The following is a 19,366-nucleotide window of genomic DNA, read 5'->3' on the forward strand; positions in this document are numbered from 1 at the left end:
TTACTGTGATGCCAATCACAGAAAAATGTCAAAGAGGCCAATGACTGCATTTATTTGCAGTACTGAAGTAGCACTGGATTCCCCAGTCTCAGACAGTGATAATGCAGAATGTTTCTGCATGCATTTGTATCGCTACCTTAAAAACGCAATGAGCATGCTTAAGGCTCTCACAACTCAGATGTCAATTTTGCCAAATTATTCCTCCTTGTGTATTGACAGACCCATTTTGTCAGTCTGCAATTTGAAAATAGCAAGTCCCTCAACTCCATGCACTGAAGTCCAAACTGTAATTAAGTGCACACTGAATAGGTTAACACAAGACAGGCAATGATTGAGTCCAATCGTTCAGCATCTTCTAATACCAAAAATCACAGTATCACAGTATCACAGTATCACCCAGGTTGGAAAGGACCTCGAGGATCATCGAGTCCAACCTGACACCGCAGACCCCATGACTAGACCATGGCACCAAGTGCCACGTCCAATCTCCCCTTGAACGCCTCCAGGGTCGATGACTCAACCACCTCCCTGGGCAACCCGTTCCAATGCCGAATGACTCGCTCGGTGAAGAACTTCCTCCTCACCTCGAGTCTGAACCTCCCCTGGCGCAGCTTGAGACTGTGTCCCCTTGTTCTGGTGCTGGTTGCCTGGGAGAAGAGGCCAACTCCCTCCTGGCTACAACCACCCTTCAGGTAGTTGTAGAGGGCAATAAGGTCACCCCTGAGCCTCCTCTTCTCCAGGCTAAACAATCCCAGCTCCCTCAGCCTCTCCTCATAGGGCTTGTGTTCAAGGCCTCTCACCAGCCTTGTTGCCCTTCTCTGGACACGCTCAAGTGTCTCAATGTCCTTCTTTCTCAATGTCCTTCTTAATCAGACAGAAAAGAGGAAAAGCTCATAGGAAACACAATCACCTTCTAAGATCAGAATATGTGATTAGACTTCTCTGTCAGCTTTAGGCCAGTCTCCACCAAAACAAGTTCAACCTCATTCTGGCTTTATGATTTGTAATGCAGGGAATCTGGGATACTTTCTCCTCTCTCACAGGCCAGATTGTTTGGGAAACACTGTTCTACTTCTCTCACATCCACTGCTATGTAATTACTGATCAGCTTTTGCCTGACTGTGTAGTCCTAAAAACTTCCACCAATCTCCAGAAGACTACTGTTCTTTCCTGCCCAACCTCCATTTTGAATTCACTCTCTCCTATTCTGAAAAGCTTCTTTCCTTCAGGGAAAATGCAGGCTGTAGCCTTCTGATACTTTGGTTTAAATCAGTAATTTAAGTTACTAAATCATTCTACAATTTGCCAGCTACAAAGAGGTTATATGGCTGAAGAGTCAGGTAGTACAGGCAAAAGTCTTTGCAAATACATTAGGTTTAACCCTGACTAAAGATATCCAAGTTTCTTCCATACTAGAAGTATTTCTGAAGTCTTGAAAAATATCATCCACATGGCAATCAACCACAATGTCAACATCTTTCTCCAAAACATATAACTGAACACACAGTATTTTTATATGTCAAACTAACTACAAATATGTATTGTTGTCATCACATACAAGTAATTCTGAAAGAGTTCAGCTGGTCTACTGAATTGACATCTGAGGCTGGTCAGTATCAGGGTCCTTTTTCAAGCTCTGCATCTGGTATGTCCTTTCTGGCTACAGGTTCTTCAGTTTTGTGGGAGACCTTTCTGCATTGTAGTGTTGCAGGATCACTCAACACAGGGCGGCATGTTAAGTAATCAGCAAACATCAATTTTGAGCACCCTGATAATTTTTGGGGAGTGTTTATATTAGCAAAACGCACTAGGAAATGCAGTGAAGCAAGAAATCCTGGTCTGTATCAGGAACAGTGTGGCCAGCAGGAGCAGGGAGGTCATTCTGCCCCTGTACTCTGCACTGTTTAGGCCACACCTTGAGTCCTGTGTCCAGTTCTGGGCCCCTCAGTTTAGGAAAGATGTTGACTTGCTGGAACGAGTCCAGAGAAGGGCAACAAAGCTGCTGACGGGGTTGGAGCACATGCCCTATGAGGAGAGGCTGAAGGAGCTGAGGTTGCTTAGATTGGAGAAGAGGAGGCTCAGAGGAGACCTTATTGCTCTCTACAACTACCTGAAGGGAGGTTGTAGACAGGCAGGGGTTGGTCTCTTCTCCCAAGCAGCCAGCACCAGAACAAGAGGACACAGTCTCAAGCTGCTGGAGGTTTAGGCTGGGTATTAGGAAGAAGTTCTTCATAGAAAGAGTGATTGGCCATTGGAATGGGCTGCCCAAGGAAGTGGTGGAGTCACCATCACTGGAGGTGTTTAAGAAGAGACTGGATGGGGTGCTTGGTGCCATGGTTTAGTTGATTAGACATTGTTGGATGATAGGTTGGACTCGATGATCTCAAAGGTCTTTCCCAACCTGGTTAGTTCTATTCTATTCTAAAACACAAAGTACAAATATAACCCAAACAACAAACTCAGTGTCTTAAAAAGAAAATGCCTTACTACACATGCAAAACAGGCAAATTAAGCCAGTTCAATTTGCAATTAAGACCAGTAAGTTAAACTTTTTTGAAGCAGTAATTTAAAGAGATGGCATTTCTATAGAAATCAATCCTTACTTTAAATATAAGCTTATTATCATTTTAGTGACTGGGTGGCATTTCCAAATTGTGTATCCTGTTAGAATATTTGTTATACATCAGTATACAATCAAACATTAGAACGTTTTATGTTCACTAAAATTAGTTTCATTTCTGTTTCAAATCAAAGGTTGATGATTTTCAAGTGTGTTCAGCATTCTGTCTTTAAATGTCCTTCAGCTATGCTAAACTCCAGACTGTTCAGCACTAGACACATTTCAATTAAACTCTACATGAATGTTGTGCTTAACCTGCACAAAGAAACAGAAATGATTTGGTAATACTGTGCTGAGTAATGACAGCAAATACATCAAAATAATTGCTGAGGCTTTATGCAACCCAGGTCAAATATTCCTAAACCTATGTAATCTCCACAATCTCCCATGAATAAAGGCAAGCAATGATGTTTCCATGCAACATGAAATGCAGCTGCAACAGAATAGTGCTGTAATAATTGTTAAGCATATAACATGAAAAAGAAACAATGGAAGCCAAAGTATGACAGCTGTGACTATTTTAATCCCAAAAGCAGAAGAGGTGTGTGAAACAAGCTACTAACTGGGGGCAGATAGTAAGACAGCAGGGGTCCTGAACTCAGATACTAGAGTGACTTTAAGTATGAATCAGCTGCTTAAGAGACTTCTGCACATGTTGATGTGTGTGTGTGCATATGTGACAACAGGACATCTGTTAATACATAAATTAAAATGAATAAACAATATGATAATCTACTAACCTACTAGTGAAGCATATTTTTAGTCTTTGATATGTCCCTCTTGTTTATCTAAGTTTTTGCAGAATACTTACTTTCCCTGACATGCTTTCTCTGCCTTTGATATTTATAGCAAGTGATCAATTTTCCCAAACAATTTCAGTATATAGCCCACAGGTTACTTAACCATTTAATGTGAAGTCTGGGAGGGGCAGAAGGTGAAAAGAAAGGGTTTTCTTTCATCCCTCCCATTCCGAGACTGTTGCCATAACTTTTACATTTCTCTGTGCACCATAATTCCCCATCCCTCAAAACAGAGTTTGTTACTTGACACTGGAAATACATCTATGTATACTTTTTTTTTCCAGAATTCCTTTGACTTTTTCCTAACTTAAGGTGCAGTCTCTTTCAGAATATGTGCTGATAAGCATCTTGAATATCATCAAGCATAGATGACCAGAACTCAGAATCCATACAAACATGTAAATTTCAGCTGAAGAGACAAAGTGTGCCAAAGGATCATAGCCAGGGTTCTAGCCAGTCAGCTCTGGGACACAGGCAAAGTCAACAGTACCCTAAAGCACTGCTGCACATTTTGCTTTCTTCTTAGACCTTGAAGCAAGGCTGGCTGTGGTTTCTGGCAAAGGCGACGCCGTGGCGTGCAGTACAGATAGAAAATGGTGTCTCCTGCAAACAGCTAATGCTTCCCCTAACCCCATCCTCTCAGAAGGAAGAATAACAAACCTGCTCCCCAGCTTCCGTCCCTGTTCAAATGGTTTCTGTTTCCAAATGCACAAGCTGACAAGCTGCAGGCCCCTGAAATAAACAAGATAAAAATGTAGCATCCAAGCAAAGCTCATCATTGTAACAAAATTGCCTGCACTTCAGCACTGGTCCTTCTTTAGCAACACTCAGCATGGCCCACATTTACGTGAGAAAGTGATGTGAGTATACCAGAGCTGTGTTCATACTCATCCACTAACACAACAGATACTCCTCAACTAAAACTCCGTGGTGTGCATGTTACAGGTGAGGCAGACTGGGGGCCAGTCAGAGTTTTTTTTTCCTCCGCAAAGCTGGCAGCCAGTCACTAGTGGTGTGCCCCAAGGATCAGTGCTGGGCCCTGTGCTCTTTAACATCTTTATTGATGATCTGGATGAGGGCATTGAGTCCATCATCAGTAAATTTGCTGATGACACCAAGCTGGGGGCAAGAGTTGATCTGCTGGAGGGTAGAGAGGCTCTGCAGAGGGACCTCGACAGGCTGGACAGATGGGCAGAATCCAACGGCATGAGATTTAACACATCCAAGTGCCGGGTTCTGCACATTGGCCACAACAACCCCATGCAGTGCTACAGGCTGGGGTCAGAGTGACTGGAGAGCAGCCAGGCAGAGAGGGACCTGGGGGTGCTGGTTGATGGTAGGCTGAACATGAGCCTGCAGTGTGCCCAGGCAGCCAAGAGGGCCAATGGCATCCTGGCCTGCATCAAGAACAGTGTGGCCAGCAGGAGCAGGGAGGTCATTCTGCCCCTGTACACTGCACTGGTTAGGCCACACCTCGAGTACTGTGTCCAGTTCTGGGCCCCTCAGTTTAGGAAGGATGTTGACTTGCTGGAACGAGTCCACAGAAGGGCAACAAAGTTGGTGAGGGGTTTGGAACACAAGCCCTATGAGGAGAGGCTGAGGGAGCTGGGGTTGCTCAGCCTGGAGAAGAGAAGACTTAGGGGTGACCTTATCACTCTCTACAACTACCTGAAGGGAGGTTGTAGACAGGCTGATGATGGTCTCTTCTCCCAGGCACCCAGTACCAGAACAAGAGGACACAGTCTCAGGCTGCGCCAGGGGAGGTTCAGGTTGGATGTTAGAAGAAGTTCTATACAGAAAGAGTGATTGCCCATTGGAATGGGTTGCCCGGGGAGGTGGTGGAGTCGCTGTCATTGAGGGTGTTCAGAAGGAGACTTGATGGGGTGCTTGGTGCCATGGGTTAGCTGTTTGGGTGGGTTGGATTGGTTGATGGGTTGGACACGATGATCTTGAAGGTCTCTTCCAACCTGGTTTGGTTTATTCTAATAAAGGTTTATTCTAATAATATCAATAAATACAACTGTCCATTATCCATTGCACTTTGAGGTAAACAGTCAAACACTTAACCTCAGCAGATTTAGTTTAAACCTGTAAGACAGGCATCAGCAAAGCAGAGATTAGACAGGGTAAAAGTAATTAACAGCAGCAAATTTCTGAGCTACATCATGAACATCCATGAATCAAGTAAATATATTTCTGTTTTCTGCACAACAGAATTTGTGTTTAAATGATACCAGTGTCCTGGGCTAGCAGGTCTTTTGACATGTGTTTCAGGGCCTCATACAGCACATCCTCAACATCACAAAAATACAAACCTCCATCCCGACGTTAACTCAGAACCTTTTACACAGTTTCCAAACTCCGTCGTCGGTCTTCGGTTTAAGAACTTCACAGAATCACAGAATCGCCGAGGTTGGAAGAGACCTCAAAGATCATCAAGTCCAACCTGTCACCACAGACCTCATGACTAGACCATGGCACCAAGCGCCATGTCCAACCCCCTCTTGAACACCTCCAGGGACGGTGACTCCACCACCTCCCTGGGCAGCACATTCCAACGGCGAATGACTCTCTCCGTGAAGAACTTTCTCCTCACCTCGAGCCTAAACTTCCCCTGGCGCAGCTTGAGATTGTGTCCTCTTGTTCTGGTGCTGGTTGCTAGAGAGACCAGCAGAGTCTCTCTACGTAGCAGAGTTTTCAGAGGTATTTGTAGTAGATTCCCACAAATGCAAAGTAAGTGACCAGATATGTTCAAGTAAAGCTCCCTGGAACAACTTACCATTTAAAAAAGAGAGTAGAAAATGTCCTTTCTGTTTACACTTTCAAGAAGAAAGCTGTCCTGTAACTTGCTTGCATACTTAGGTGGCTTTACCTGCAAACAAACACAAATTGCAACTTGGCTTTTCAAAAACAGAATAATTAAAGATGTGCATTCAAAATCAGGTTCAGTGATTGGTTAAAAGCATCTCACTAATGCACACAGAAGTAGAATCTAGACTTACTTTTAACTGCTTGGAGCTAAATGTTACTTCAGGTTTTAGCTTAAATTTCTTTCAAGCTAAGAAAACTGCTTATGTTATTTTGTAATCAGTGCCCATTTTGAATTGGAAATCTTCACAGAGAAGGTGACACCCACTTAAAGACTGCGGGGATGGGGAAAGATAAGATAATGGCCTGTAGTAAAGCATAATAAAACACCAGGCATGAGCCCCTCTAAGACACTTCACAGTAAATTCTTTATTACAAAACACAAATGCACTAAAAACAAAGCAAACACTAAAAAAAGATGAGAAACTCTTGAAAAGAATTTTTTTAAAGTATTATTTCCATGAAAATCAGAATTAACCAGGTTGGGAAAGACCTTTGAGATCACCAAGTCCAACCTATCCAATACCAGCTAATCAACTAAACCATGGCACTAAGTGCCTCATCCAGTCTCTGTTTTAAACACTTCCAGTGGTGGTGACTCCACCACCTCCCTGGGTAGCTCATTCCAATGGCCAATCACTCTCTCTGTGAAGAATTTCTTCCTAACATCCAGCTGAAACCTCCCCTGGTGCAGCTTGAGACTGTGTCCTCTTGTTCTGGTGCTGGTCACCCGGGAGAAGAGACCAACCCCCACCTGGCTACAACCTCCCTTCAGGTAGTTGTAGACGGCAATAAGGTTTCCCCTGAGCCTCCTCCTCTCCAAGCTAAGCAACCCCAGCTCCCTCAGCCTCTCCTCATAGGGCTTGTGCTCCAGACCCCTCACCAGCTTTGTTGCCTTTTCTGGACATGCTCCAGCAACTCAACATCTTTATTAAACTGAGGGGCCCAGAAATATTACTGACCCAGGGTTCTGTGATTAATACAGGGCTGCCCATTCTGCAAGTACCATACAGAGATGATCTCAAAACTAGATCATTTGATCATAAGAGACTAGTATTACAGCCATATTTTTAAAGGCTGCTACTGTGCATTCCCTTGATGGAACTGGATTAGACATTTCATACAATAAAAATTTCAAGGGCATATATAGCAAAGCCAAGCATCTATAAGATCACAACATTGTTAAAGTCACTGCTTGACTTATTTGTCTCAAAGGCAAGACATCAGTGTCCTAGACAACATGTCCTGTTCGCTGTCGTCACTCTGATTTTCCTTCACCCTTGCTCAAAAGAGCTTTAACATCATGGTGCCATCACAAGAATTCTGTTAAGCACTGGTGGAGTGGCCAACTATTCCAAATATATAGCTGAGGAGGGACTTCTCAGGATCTCAGGTAGTGATAGGACTAGGGGGAACGGAATGAAACTGGAGGTGGGGAGATTCAGGCTGGATGTGAGGAGGAGGTTCTTCACCATGAGAGTGGTGAAGCCCTGGAATGGGTTGTCCAGGGAGGTGGTTGAGGCCCCGTCCCTGGTGGTGTTTGAGACCAGGCTGGATGAGGGTCTGGCCAGCCTGATCTAGTGTCCATGGTAGGGGGGTTGGAACTAGATGATCCTTGTGGTCCCTTTCAACCCTGACTGATACCGTGATACTATGATAATATTGCCCTCCAGTTAGCTTCCTACCAAGATATATGAGCTGGACAAAGCCTTGATCCTCACTTAGAATGCTTTTGTGCCTACAGAAAAAACTGTTCTGGAGTCGCACATTATAAAGTACTCAGGTACATAAAGTTCATTCACATTCAGAGGTCTCCTTATGACCAGGATGAGCATCCTGCATGAGGAAGAAGGTGCCTTCCAAACACAGCTTCATAATTTTGACTAAAATTATGTCAGACAAGGTCCTATTAACCTAAGTGATTTGAACCAACAGTGATTTATTCAAGCATATGTGCCGTTCAAGAAACTGTAAATGTGCTTTCAGAGCCATTAGTAGCAGATTGCAAAACAGGACAGAAGAGATGTCATAGAGCACTAGCCTAGTACAAGAGGATTGGAACTTCAGATAGAACCAAAACCCTGTAGTACTTCAGAGGGGCTGAGGATGTATTTACACATTACCTTAGCCTCAGCAGCAAAAGACACTTTATGGGGTTCTCACTTCCCCACTTTAGCTAATTGTTCCCATCTATGCACTGCAGTTCACTGCTTCCATCAGTTACATCAACACAACATCTATAGTGCTGCACTGCATGAGATCACTGAGTTCATCCCATGATGAAAGAACTCTCCACTCAGCTCAGCAGTTTATGTGACCTACACACAGATGGGAAGGAAGCCAAGAATTATCACATGAAGAGCAAGGATGAGACTCTCTTGCAGTTTTCACAGGGAAAGGAGATCGACTATGCAGACATATTCCAGGAGTCAGCATAAAATCTTACATGGTTCAATAAAGATGCAAAGGTGTGGCCCAACAGCAAGCAGTTCTATATCTTTAAGTCACATTCTTCTGATATTTTTTAAAGTAAAATACTAAGATCCTAGCTAGGCCTGGGGAGGAATGCTGGAGACTCTCACTACATGTTCTTGTCCATGTAAGACCCACAGGTCTGATGAAAAAAATTTACAGATGAACACAAAATCAGACACAGAAAGGAAAATATTTCAGCACACCATTAACTGTCCAGTAATATCTCTCTGCTGCCTGCTGATTGACAACCACCTAAACATGAGCCAGCAGTGTGCCCAGGCAGCCAAGAGGGCCAATGGCATCCTGGTCTGCATTAGGACTAGTGTGGCCAGCAGGAGCAGGGAAGTCATTGTGCTCCTGTACTCTCCATTGGTTAGGCTGCACCTTGAGTACTGTGTCCAGATCTGGGCCCCTCAGTTTAGGAAGGACATCGAGACACTTGAACATGTCCAGAGAAGGGCAACAAGGCTGGTGAGAGGCCTTGAGCACAAGCCCTATGAGGAGAGGCTGAGGGAGCTGGGATTATTTAGCCTGGAGAAGAGGAGGCTCAGGGGTGACCTCATTGCCCTCTACAGCTACCTGAAAGGTGGTTGTAGCCAGGAAGGGGTTGATCTCTTCTCCCAGGCAACCAGCACCAGAACAAGGGGACACAGTCTCAAGCTGTGCCAGGGGAAGTTTAGGCTCGAGGTGAGGAGAAAGTTCTTCACCGAGAGAGTCAGTCATCATTGGAATGTGCTGCCCAGGGAGGTGATGGAGTCACCATCCCTGGAGGTGTTCAAGAGGAGATTGGACATGGCACTTGGTGCCATGGTCTAGTCATGAGGTCTGTGGTGACAGGTTGGACTCGATGATCCTCGAGGTCTCTTCCAACCTTAGCGATACTGTGATAACTGGACACACAAACTCGCTTTTGAATGGATTCTCCCTTTCCTCAAGAGGAGAGAAACCTCAGTGAAAGCCATTACAAAACAATTCTTACACGTTACCAGCTACAGCACTGATGCCTCTGCCGAGTGCCCCACTTGACTCCTTCACTGGCTGAATTACAGAAAGCACTGCAGAGTTTTAACAGGGTAAGGCTTGAGAGGCAGACTGTGTAACACTGACATCTAGACAGAAAAGTACCTCCAGCTGAATTTTGCTTAAAATTATGTTTTACAACTTTGTAGACAGGACTCCTAGGAATGAGGAGATTGCCTGCGTGCCTTTGAAGAGCAAGCTATACGGCACCCAGAGGATTACTCCAGAAATCCACAGGAAAAATAAACATGCAGGATTTACTGCAAGACATAACTTTCACACAGATTGAGGATTAGAAGTATCCAAATGGTAGGTCATCATCAGAATCAGCTGCTTACTACTGCAGCTTGAATTGCAAGGGAACTGTATAATCAGTGCATAACTAAGAAAAATAGGAGTTGGTTTAAATCTTCAGCACTGATTCACCTTGTTAGCTTTCTTTGTGCACCCTCTGTGCATACTGGATGAGGGAAGTGCTATAGACATTGTCTACCTAGACTTTAGTAAAGCTTTTGGCACTGTCTGCCACAGCATTCTCCTTCAGAAATTCATGGCACAAGGCCTGAGTAAATGCAGTCTGCACTGGATTAAAAACTGGCTGAATGGCCAGGCCCAAAGAATGGTGGTGAATGGAATTAAATCTGGCTGGTGCCCAGTCCCTAATAGCATCTCCCAGGGTTCAGTACTAGGGCCTGTCCTCTTTAACAGCTTTATCAATGATCTGAATGAGGGGAGTGAGTGCACCCTCAGTAAATCTGGAGATGACACCAAGCTGAGCAGTTGTGCCAATCTGCTAGAGGGTAGAAGCTTTACAGTGGGATCTGGACAGGTTAGACCCATGGGCCATGACTAAGTGTATAAAGTTCAACAAGATCAAGTCCTAGGTCCTCCACCTGGGTCACAACAACTCCATGATAAGTTATAGACTTGATGATGTGTTTGGAAAGCTGCAACTTGGAGAGGGACCTGGGGTTCTGGTTGACAGTTGATTAAATGTGAGGCAGCAGCGTGCCAAAGAAAGCCAATGGCATCCTGTCTTGTATTAGAAACACTGGGGCCAGCAGGAACAGGGAGGTGATCAAGCCCCTGTATTCAGCACTGGTGAGGCCATATCTTAACTACTATGTTCAGTTCTGGGCCCCTCACTATAGGAAGGATGTTAAGGTTCTGGAGCATGTACAGAGAAGGGAAACGAGGCTCATGAAGGGTCTGGAGCACACGTCCTATGATGAGCATCTGATGGAGCTGAGGTTGTTCAGTCTGGAGAAGAGAAGAGTAAGTGGAGACCTCAACACCCTCCACAACTACCTGAAGGAAGGCTGGAGTGAGGAGGGGGCCAGCCTCTTCTCCTTGATGACAAGAGGCAGGACTAGAGGAAATGGTTTCAAGCTGTACCATGGGAGGTTTAGGCTGGATAGTAGGATCCCACTTCAGAGAGTGGGATATCAATCATGTGAATGGTCTGCCCAGGGCAGTGGTGGAGTCACCATCCCTGGAGGTGTTTAAATAGTGTGTAGACCTGGTGCTCAGGGACGTGGGTGAATGCTGACCCTTCCGTGCTCTGTCAAGGGTTGGAGCGGATGACCTTTGAGGTCTCTTCCAACCAGATGTTGTTGTAAATCTTAAAAGAAAGAAATTGGAATCTTGGAAACACCTACAGCACACATCAGGGAAAACTCAGTTTCTGGAGTCTTCACAGCACAGAACCACACATCCATCAGTGGTTAGATCCCACATGGGTTTAGGTACTTCTACAGGGGGAGAGGAAGCTCTTTCTGTAAGAGAGCCACAGAATCATTTACTTTGGGGCCTCCCCCTAGCCCATCCTAAACAGCTTTCAAGAGATTGATCATGGCAACTGGGAAGTTCATCTTTAAACCAGGACTGATCTGGACATCAATCTTAACCTTTGGCATCTAGCAGAAGCAGCATAAAGGAAGACACAGCAGCTCATGTTTTCCAAATGATCTTTAATTGCAGATTCAATCACTCTTGTCTAGCCCAAACCGTTGAGCCTCCACAGACATCCAGAAACATAGACAGAGGACACAAACTGTCCTTGGGATTATGGAGAGCAATTTGCCTTTGGCCAACCCTTACAGGGACAGTTACCTACTCCAAATCTTTCTGAAAACTGATCTGACAGTCTGACTTGGTCACAGCACCCAGTGCATCATCTGCCACCACCTCCTTCCAGGAAAGTTCAGGCTCTTGAGAGTTTCTCTTAGAAGCACAGGCAGATAAGGAAGGAAAAATATGCAAGCAGTCATAGAATACCTGGTATCTCTCTTGCTCTTTTTCACCCACTGGATTACAGTACAATTATTCACTACTTGACTGAATATAGCAGTCATAGTATCATAGTATCATTCAGGGTTAGAAGGGACCACAAGGATCATCTAGTTCCAACCCCCCTGCCATGGGCAGGGACATCACACACTAGATCAGGCTGGCCAGAGCCTTGTCCAGCCTGGTCTTAAACACCTCCAGGGACAGGGCCTCGACCTCCAGTCCTCTGATCATCCTTGTGGCCCAATCCTTCAGTACTGGACAGAGGGGATCTAGCTAAACCGGAGGATGGCAAAATCCTAACAATCTGGTGGAACTTAGGGTTAAACACTGAGGTTAAATCTGTAATCGTGGCAGTATGGTGAAGTCCCTGTGGTCTGGAGAAGAGGAAACATAACCCCCACCTTCCAAAATGGAAAAAAGGAAGACCCCAGAAACTCAAGGCCACTTAGTCTCAGCCCTGTGCCTGGCAAGATCATGAAGCAGATCTTCCTGAAGGTTTTGCTAAGGCATTTGTAAAATGAAGAAGAGGTGGTAACCAACACAGCTTCAACAAGGGCAAATCATGCCTGACAGACTCAGTGGCTTTCTATGAGGGAGTTACAGCATCAGTGGATAAGGCAAGAGCAACTGATGTCATCTACCTCAACTCGTGTAAAGCATTTGACACTGCCCTGCATTACATCCTGGTCACCAAATTGGAAAAGCATGAACTTGAGGAGTGGTCCACTTGCTGGATAAGGAATTGGATGGACAGCCATACACAGAGAGCTGTTGTCAATGGCTCAGTGTCCAAAAGGAGACCAGAGACAAGTGACATCCCTCAACGGTCAGCACTGAGACTGAAGGGAGACACCTGGGTTGGGGGCAATTGCAAGCACAAATATAATCTGGCTCAAATGCAGTCTCACAAAGGAGGAGTTGAGGGTGGCAGTTGACAAAAAAACCTCAACATGAGCCAGCAATATGCACTTGTAGCCCAAAGGGCCAAACATTCTGGGATGCATCAAAAGAAGCATGATCAGCAAGATGAGGGAGGTGATTCTCCCCCTTTACTCTGCACTTGTGAGATGCCACCTGGAGTATTGCATCAAGTTCTGGTGCTCCCAGCATAAGAGGGACATAAAACTGCTGGAGAAGGTCCTGAAGAGGGCCAGCAAAGATGAGAGGAGAATCTCCCTGTGGGAATGAGTGCTGGGGCTGTTCAGCCTGGAGAAGAGTCATCTCTGGAGAGACCTTAGAATAGCCTTCCAGCCTACAAGAAAGCCAGGAAGAGACTTTTTACAAGGGCTGGTAGTGACAGGACAAGAGGGAATGGATTGAAGCTTGAGGAGGGTAGATTTAGACTAGATATTAGACAGAAATTCTTTACAGTGAGGGTGCAGAGACACTGGAACAGCTTGCCCAGGGAGGTCAGAGATGCAGACAGCCACAGGCTGGATCAAGAAAGCAGCTGCTGTCCCTAGCACATCCCATCCAGAAGCAAGATCTAGATGAAAAGTAACCACATCACTCTATAGCTAATTCCCCTATAGCTTGAAAACTAAAAAGAAAACCAGAAGAGCATCCATGTTCAATGTCTGGAGAAAAGGAGGCACATTCCTCACTCCAGCAGACAGAATGATGCTTTGTGGTATAGACCTGGGCTCATGGAAAAATCCTACCTACCTAGTAATCATGTTCTCATCACAGGCCACATCCTTTGCTTAGAAACCTGAGATATGAATATTGCTTCCTTTGTAAAGTGCTCTATGGTCCATTAAAAGGCTTTTAAAAGTACATTAACAGCAAGAGGAGGTCTAAAGAAAAAGTTGGACCACTACTTGTTGAAGATGATCATCTGACTAATAGGGATGAAGAAAAAGTGGAGGCATTCAATGAGGGGTTTTTAACTCAGTCTTTAGTAACACTGACAGACCTTAGGCTGCCCTGCCTCAAGTGGGAGGGCCATGAGCATGGGAACAATGACTTTCCATTTGTGGTCATAGAAATTTTAAAGGACCAGCTGAATGTTTACAAACCCAAAGAACCTGATAAGATTCAGTCCTGAGTTCTGAAGGAGCTTGGTAGACGTGAAGGCATACCCACTTTGATAATCTACCAAAATTATTAGGAAAGCTCTAGCTGCCCATTGTTATTCCCATTTACAAGAAGTGTAAGAGGAAAGTCCCAGGGAGCTACAGACCTGCTAGTCAAACCTCAGTTCCTGGAAAAAAATCATGAAGGTTATACTGGGTACTACTGAGAGGTAATTAAAGAATAATGCAATCATCAGGCACAGTGAGTGAACATGGGTTCATGAAAAATAGGTCCTATTGAACCTGATTTGGCATCCTTCCGTAATAAGGTCACTTGCCTGATTGGTGAGGGAAGGCAAGTGATGTAGTTATGTTACATTTCAGTAAGGCTTTCACAGTATCACAGTATAACTAAGGTTGGAAGAGACCTCGAGGATCATCGAGTCCAACCTATCAACACAGACCCCATGACTAGACCATGGCACCAAGTGCCACGTCCAATCTCCCCTTGAACGCCTCCAGGGTCGATGACTCAACCACCTCCCTGGGCAACCCGTTCCAATGACGAATGACTCGCTCGGTGAAGAACTTCCTCCTCACCTCGAGTCTAAACCTCCCCTGGCGCAGCTTGAGACTGTGTCCCCTTGTTCTGGTGCTGGTTGCCTGGGAGAAGAGGCCAACCCCTTCCTGGCTACAACCACCTTTCAGGTAGCTGTAGAGGGCAATGAGGTCACCCCTGAGCCTCCTCTTCTCCAGGCTAAACAATCCCAGCTCCCTCAGCCTCTCCTCATAGGGCTTGTGTTCAAGGCCTCTCCCCAGCCTTGTTGCCCTTCTCTGGACACGTTCAAGTGTTTCGATGTCCTTCTTAAACTGAGGGGCCCAGAACTGGACACAGTACTCAAGGTACGGCCTAACCAATGCAGAGTACAGGGCACAATGACCTCCCTGCTCCTGCTGGCCACACTATTCCTAATGCAGGCCAGGATGCCATTGGCCTTCTTGGCTACCTGGGCACACTGCTGGCTCATATTCAGGTGGCTGTCGATCAGCACACCCAGGTCCCTCTCTGTCTGGGAGCTCTCCAGCCACTCCGACCCCAGCCTGTAGCTCTGCATGGGATTGCCATAGCCAAAGTGCAGCACTCGGCACTTGGACTTGTTGAATGACATCCCATTGGACTCCGCCCATCTGTCCAGTCGGTCGAGGTCCCTCTGCAGAGCCTTTCTACCCTCTAACTGACTAACATCTGCCCCTAACTTTGTGTCATCTGCAAACTTGTTGATGACTGACTCTACCCCTTCATCCAGATCATCGATGAAGTTGTTGAAGAGGACAGGGCCCAGCACTGATCCCTGGGGGACGCCACTGGTGACTGGCCTCCAGCTGGATGTGGCACCGTTCACGACCACTCTCTGGGCCCGGCCCTCCAGCCAGTTCCTAACCCAGCACAGAGTGTAATGGTCCAATCCACGAGCTGACAGCTTAGCCAGCAGTTTGCTGTGGGGGACGGTGTCAAAGGCCTTGCTGAAGTCCAGGTAGACCACATCCACAGGCCTCCCCACATCCACCAGATGGGTCACCTGATCATAGAAGGAGACCAGGTTGCAGAGGCAGGACCTGCCCTTCCTAAATCCATGTTGGCTGGACCTGAGCCCTTGGCCATCCTTCAGGTGCGCAGTTATTGCTGCCAGGATAATCTGCTCCATCACTTTCCCTGGCACTGAGGTCAGGCTGACCGGCCTGTAGTTTCCAGGTTCCTCCATCTGACCCTTCTTGTGGATGGGGACCACATTGGCCAGTTTCCAGTCATCTGGGACCTCACCTGTGAGCCAGGACTGGAGGAAAATGATGGAGAGTGGCTTGGCCAGCTCATCAGCCAGCTCTCTCAGCACCCTAGGATGGATCCCATCTGGTCCCATGGGCTTGTGAGTATCCAAGTGGCTCAGCAGGTCCCAAACTAATTCCTCATGGATTTCCGGGGCATTACACTGCTCCCCGACCCCATCGCCCAGCTCAGGAGGCCACTCGTCCTGAACTCCTGCCAGCTCTCTCAGCACCCTAGGATGGATCCCATCTGGTCCCATGGAAATACTGTCAATACTGTCCCTTATGGCATCCTTCTAGACAAGTTACCCAGCTATAGGATAAGCAGGTTCATGGAGTGTTGGGTGAAGAACTGTACAAAAGGCAGAGCTTAAAAGGTTGTAGCAAATGGAGCAGCATCTGGCTGGCACCACCTGGTCACCAGTGGTGTTCCTCAGGGCTTAGTTCTAGGGCTGGTTCTGTTCAATGTATCTGTCAATGATCTGGATGCAGGAGTTGAATGTACCATTAGCAAGTTTGCTGATGATAAACTGGAGGGTGCTGTTGACTCTTGAGGGAGAGGAAGCCTTAATGAGGGATCTAGAGAACCCAGAGCTCTAATCTATGATTAATGGTATGAAATGTAACAATTCCAAATGCTGGATTCTGCACCTAGGATGGGCTAATACCAGGCACAAGTATAAACTGGGAGAGGAGTAGCTGAAGACAGCAGGCTCACTGAGTCAGCAGTGTGCCCTGGCATCCAAGAGGGCAAACCACATCCTGGGGTGCATCAGAGACCATAACCAGCTAGTCAAGTGAGGTGACTGTCCCACTGTGCTCATCATTGGTGCAGCCTCAGCAGCTACAACTTAAGATGGATGCAAAGGTCCTTGAATACATCCAGAGAAGGACAGCACAGCTGGTGAAAGGGCTGGAAAGGAATGTCTTTCCAGGAGCAGCTGAGGACTTCAGGCTTTTCTAGTTTGGGGGTGCGGGGTGGGGTGTGTGTGTGTGTGGAATAAAAAGAGGCTGAGGGATGCCCTCACTGTTCTCCACAGATTGCTGAGGACAAGAAACAGGGAGAGATGTGCTGATCTCATCTCCCTGGAATCCAGTGGCATCAGGGAACATTTAGAGTGGACATTATGAAGCTTTTGTTTAGCAAGGTGGTCAAACTGGAGCAGTTTTCCTGGAGGAGATTGATACTCCAAGCATAAGAGATTTGGACATGTGTAACAACTTTAACCTTTGGTCAGTCCTGCAGTGGTCAGGCAAGTGGACTAGTTGGGCTCTTGTAGGTGCCTTCCAACTGAAATATTCCATTCTTATAAACAGTTCTCTCCCATATAGAATAGAATAATAAACCGGGTTGGAAGAGACCTTCAAGATCATCATGTCCAACCCATCCAACCCACCTAAACAACTAAACCACGGCACCAAGCACCCCATCAAGTCTCCTCCTGAACACCTCCAGTGATGGTGACTCCACCACCTCCTTGGGCAGCCCATTCCAATGGGCAATCACTCTCTCTGTATAGAACTTCTTCCTAACATCCAACCTGAACCTCCCCTGGTGCAGCCTGAGACTGTGTCCTCGTGTTCTGGTACTGGCTGCCTGGGAGAAGAGACCAACATCTGCCTGTCTACAACTTCCCTTCAGGTAGTTGTAGAGAGCAATAAGGTCACCCCTGAGTCTCCTCCCCAGTCTCTCCTCATAGGGCTTGTGTTCCAAACCCCTCACCAACTTCGTTGCCCTTCTCTGGACTCACTCCAGCAAGCAGATACATACACTATTGGGGTTCAGTTCTCACTATAAAGCCTTTCATTATCTACAGATGCATATTTCTCTATAGAAACAAAACCTTTATAAAGCTTCAGGAAGACACAGACTGGAAGATGTTTGTGAACAGTGCTAATTTTCCCCAATTTGAAAGTCTCAAAAAAGCATTCACATGGCTTTTACACTGATGTAGGTATCCTGCAGATTGCTCATTAAAGTGCCACCACTTACAAAATTAAAACTCAATGGAATTAAACAGATCTATGGGGTTCAATTAAGGACATTACTATATAAAGACACAGGGAGAGGGAGAAGAGAGAGAGAGGGAGAGAAAGGAAAGCATTTAACAGGTGAAACTCCCATATTCCTTCATTATTCCATTTCAAACCACATCTGGAGATCTATTATTGAAAAAGCTTAGCATACTCTAGTATTAACCACACTGTTCAAGTTTATCCCAGTTTCTCAAGGTCTTTTTTCCCCCCCTTCCTCTTGTTTTTAAAGGGCCAGATGATACAAGCAGGTTTGTTTGAGCCTTTTGGGTCTCTGTCATTAACATTTTTCCTGACAAGCCAGTTAAACCAAAGCAGTTTTGCATGGATCTGTGACCTCCAATCTCCTTCAGTGCAGAGCAGCTTAGCAGTTTAGGGAGATCAAACAAATCACAGAAATCCAGAAGTATGTGACATAGAGTCCACTTTTATTCTTTAAAAGAAGGTTGGAGTGGCTTAAAGCCACCAGGCCTGCTAGTACCATGAGATTTCTATTATTTTAATTAAGACCTCTTTTCATACAAGGAAAACTTAAAACCACTTCTACTTCTTGCTGTTTAATATGGGTAAGGAAAAGTATGACCTTCAATTACCCTAATCACAGAACACATACATCCTTCCTAAACTGAGGGGCCCAGAACTGGACACAGGACTTGAGGTGCAGCCTAACCAGTGCAGTGTACAGGGGCAGAATGACCTCCCTGCTCCTGCTGGCCACACTGTTCTTGATGCAGGCCAGGATGCCACTGGCCCTCCTGGGCACACTGCAGGCTCATGTTCAGCCTACCATCAACCAGCATCCCCAGGTGAGAAGTGATCTGATAACCAAATCCAAGAAATCCCAAGTTTCTCACCACATTCAATAGTCTGTGTACATACACACATCCCTGATTTCTTAACAGTCTGTAAGAATGTGATTGCAAGTATGCCATCCCATTCTCTCAGTGTTCTGCTTGTGTTCCTTCCTCAGCCTTCCAACAGACATAAAATACCTCTTCCAACAACACTTGGAAGTCCTGCTCCCTTTGTATTCCTCTACTGACCACTTTGAAAAAGGAAACCATGGAGATTTTCAAAACTACAGTAAAGGTGGTGAGACACTGAAACAGGTTGCCCAGGGAGGTCATGGATGCCCTCTCCCTCAAGGTGTTCAAGGCCAGGTTGGATGAGGTTTTGAGTGACCTGGTCTAGTGGAAGTGGTCATACCCAGGGCAAGGGGGCTAGAAATAGATGATCTTTAAAGTTCCCTTTCAACCCAAGGCATTCTGTGAATCTGTAAATTAAATACTGGTTTATATCATGTATAACACAAAATATCTTGCCTTGGGGGGGGGCAGAATTAAATGTTTTGAAACAGTGTCAATGGGTTGCTGAAAGGCATGGGCCACAGAGGGATCTGCAGTAGTTTGGGATTTTTT

The 19,366-nt window shown here is 45.9% G+C and overlaps 1 protein-coding gene across 3 annotated transcripts in view; it reads right to left on the reverse strand.

Annotated features, from left to right (window-relative positions):
- WASF3 (WASP family member 3) overlaps nucleotides 1-19,366 on the reverse strand; it is a 92,026-nt gene that overhangs the window by 55,908 nt on the left and 16,752 nt on the right. For 2 of the 3 annotated variants that reach the window (XM_068143586.1, XM_068143557.1), the window contains exons 3-4: nucleotides 6,200-6,292; nucleotides 4,081-4,152 (exon numbers count right to left, since the gene is read on the reverse strand). The exons of the other annotated variant lie outside the window; for it this stretch is intronic. The gene's annotated coding sequence lies outside the window, so the exon portion shown is untranslated. The remainder of the gene's footprint in view (nucleotides 1-4,080; nucleotides 4,153-6,199; nucleotides 6,293-19,366) is intronic. 3 annotated transcript variants of the gene reach the window in all.

Source organism: Melanerpes formicivorus, unplaced genomic scaffold, assembly GCF_026170545.1.
Source record: "Melanerpes formicivorus ecotype bairdi unplaced genomic scaffold, bMelFor1.0.p_v2 SCAF_1, whole genome shotgun sequence".
Classification (NCBI taxonomy): Eukaryota; Metazoa; Chordata; class Aves; order Piciformes; family Picidae; genus Melanerpes; species Melanerpes formicivorus.